This window comes from Manis javanica, chromosome 2 (assembly GCF_040802235.1).
Source record: "Manis javanica isolate MJ-LG chromosome 2, MJ_LKY, whole genome shotgun sequence".
Classification (NCBI taxonomy): Eukaryota; Metazoa; Chordata; class Mammalia; order Pholidota; family Manidae; genus Manis; species Manis javanica.
This window is the reverse complement of record NC_133157.1, coordinates 226,469,080-226,472,359: the sequence shown is the minus strand read 5'-3', so window position 1 is coordinate 226,472,359 and position 3,280 is coordinate 226,469,080.

Here is a 3,280-nt window from a genome sequence, read left to right as displayed (position 1 = left end):
TCCGGGGCGTGCCGCGCCCCCTGGCGGCCCTCCGCGGCCTAGCTCCCTGGCTGGGGCAGCGCAGTCTCGGGGCTGCGGGGGCCGGGGCGCGAGGCGGGGCCTCTCCCGCCCGGATGGGAGCTCGGGGAGTCAGCACTCGGGTCCCAGGAACTGCACGGGCGGAAGCGGAGAGGGACCGGGCCCCAGGGGCGCCAGCGCGGAGCGTGCTGGAGCCAAGGACCTGCGCAGGTGAGGGTGGATTTTTAGCTTTCGGGTCCTGCTTTCCTCGCTGCAAAATGAGGTTGTAACTCGGGAGCTAATGTAGCGCCTCGCCCCTTGCAATGCCCTTGAGCGCCCGGGTGTGCCCGCTGCTGCGGGACAGGGCTGCATGCCGCCCTGAAGGTGAGCAGAGGCGGCAGGACAGCGAAGGGTATCCCTGCCTAGGCAGGGCGGACGGCCTCTCCTTCGCAGGCCTCTCCTCCTTCCGTTCACCCGCCAGTGGCACCATTGGCTGCGGGTGTTCTCCTCTGGCAGTCATGGCTCCGCACTCTCCTGGTTCCCCGTGAACCTTACAAATAAAACTGTCAGCTATTTTAGCAGCAAAAATGGGTTTATTTGGGAGTAACAGAAGCTTACAACGTGGGACAAATTAGTGCAAAATTATTGGCAAGTCCAGAGAAAAAAGAAAGAGGCGGCCCCCCTCATGGAGGAGAAGGGCTTGTCAGTGTTTTTGCTGCTTATCGGCTGGGCTGTTGTCGGGGAGAAAGAAACCTTCCTTCTGAGTAAAGTACAGGCTTCTCGCCCTCCCGCACGGCCCCGCCTCCTCCTGCATGGCCTCTCCTTGCGCACCGGTCAGCCCAGGGGTACCTGCTCATTGCAACTATCCCAGGGTCTCCGACTATCTAACAGCACCCCAGGCCTCTTCTGCTGCAGCGTGCCTTACCCAGAATCGTGTTCCCTCCTCCCCAGTGTAACAGATTCGGGGCTCCACACCCTCAACAAATGCAGACAGCAGCTCTCCCAGGTTTTCTGCCCACATTGCCAAGACAGGGCCTTGGCTTCTTGTTTTCAGTGCAGTGCCCGTGGTGTCCAGGCCAGGGCCTGACACAGCACATCTTAAACCCCTCCCATTGCCAGGCTTTCTGAAATGTGCCCAGTCGCACACATTCAGCCTCCCCACCTGCTCCGTATTGTTTAAGGAAACAGGTCCCAGAGACAGTGTAGCCAATGTGGACACCTCCAGCGTGTGAGGAGTGACAACAGCAAAGCTAGGAGGAGCTGGATCACGAGAGCTCAGGCACCACACTGCTGGAAGCCTGGGCCACCAGTGTCCTGTTGCAGGGGACAGGGGTGGGAGGATGGCTTTCCTGTCCACTCTCTGGAAACAAGATGTAGTCATGTCCCAGTCCCCAAACGAATAAAGGAATAAGGTCTATCCTGTGTTCACAACAAAGGTCAGAGGATGGGCCTGAGCTGTCCCAAGCTGCGGGGCCCCTTCTGCATGTCACTGCATACAAAGGCCCCGGGATGAACGGGGGTACCTGCCACTGGTGGTGCTGTGTGGAGTCAATTCCCCAAAACTAGGACTGCTGGGCCCCAGAGCACAAAGAACACCTTCCCCAAGTGACCACTACCCCTGTTCCACTCAAACCCCAGACACAGTCCATGTGTGTGTGTGACGGCCGAGCAATACCTCCCGCGAGAAGAGACATCTAGGTCGCAGACTCTGAGTTGTGTGATGACTTTCTTTGCAAGCAGAGTTGTTACAGATGTAATTAAACTAAGGTTCTCTAGATGAGCGCATCCTAGATGAGAATGGGCCCTAAATCCAAGGACTGGCATCCTTGTTACAACTTCTCCTCACTGAATCTCTGCCAGTCCACATACCATGGAGGGACTCAGATTCCCCTTGATTTGTTACTGAGAAGTCTGAGGGGCTTGAGGAGGGGAACACCTGCATGGCTTCACTTATAAGAGAAGGGAGGAGATCCGAGACACAGAGAAGCCCATGTGGAGATACCAGCAGAGAGGGAGCAGTGGGGCCACGAGCCCAGCGGCACTGATGATGGCTGGCATCACCAGGGTCAAGGGAGAGCCTAGGAACAGATTCCCCCGAGGAGCCTCTAGAAGGAAAAACCCTGCCAACACCTTGATTTCAGACTTGGCCTCTAGCACTGTGATAGAATACATTTTTGTCCTTGTAAGCTACCAAGTTTGTGGTAATTTGTTCCAGCAGCCCCAGAAAAATAGTAGTGTGATAAAGGTTTATTCAACCTAGTAACTAAAGAGAGAGCAGGGAAAGTGATTGTAAGTTCAAAAGAGAAGTTCCAAAACCACAAATTTATATAGAGTAAAGGAAGGCTGAAATGAATTTAAAAATAGATGGAGATTGGAGATTGGCTTTTTCCAGGGAAGAAAAAAAAATTGAATCTCCACTAGACTTAGTTTATTTGCAAATCTATGAAGAGGAAATGTTTGCATTGCTGTCGGCCACCTGCGGCCTGCAGAGCTGTGAGAGCCTCGAGGAGGGTGAAAGGCGGGGTCCGAGGGAGCCAGAATCAGGTAACATGGAAGGCGGCCCCCAACAATTTCCATTGGAAATACCAGCAATACATTGTGTTTATTCCGAAATTTAAAATATTCATTAGTATCTCCCCCAATCCTTATTACTAAAAAGGAAAGTCTCAAATAAAGATCACGCCAGGCCATACAATGAGGCTTATCTCGGTAAGCGTGCTCTGGTTACTTACATGGGCACAGCAGGTGTTCTTTTTTTTTTTGGTATCATTAATATACAATCACATGAGCAACACTGTGGTTACTAGACTCCCCCCATTATCAAGTCCACACCACACACCCCATTACCGTCTCTGTCCATTGGGGTAGTAAGATGCTGTAGAATCACTCCTGTCTTCTCTGTGTCGTACAGCCCTCCCCATGTCCCCCCACTACATTATGTGTGATAATCCAAATGCCCCCTTTCCCCCCTTGTCCCTCCCTTCCCACCGATCCTCCCAGGTCCCTTTCTCTTTGGTAACTGTTAGTCCATCCTTGGGTTCTGTGATTCTGCTGCTGTTTTGTTCCTTCAGTTTTCCTTTGTTCTTATACTCCACAGATGAGTGAAATCATTTCATACTTGTCTTTCTCCGCCTGGCTTATTTCACTGAGCATAATCCCCTCTAGCTCCATCCATGTTGTTGCAAATGGTATTATTTGTTTTCTTCTTATGGCTGAATAATACCCCATTGTGTATATGTACCACATCTTCTTTATCCATTCATCTACTGATTGACACTTAGGA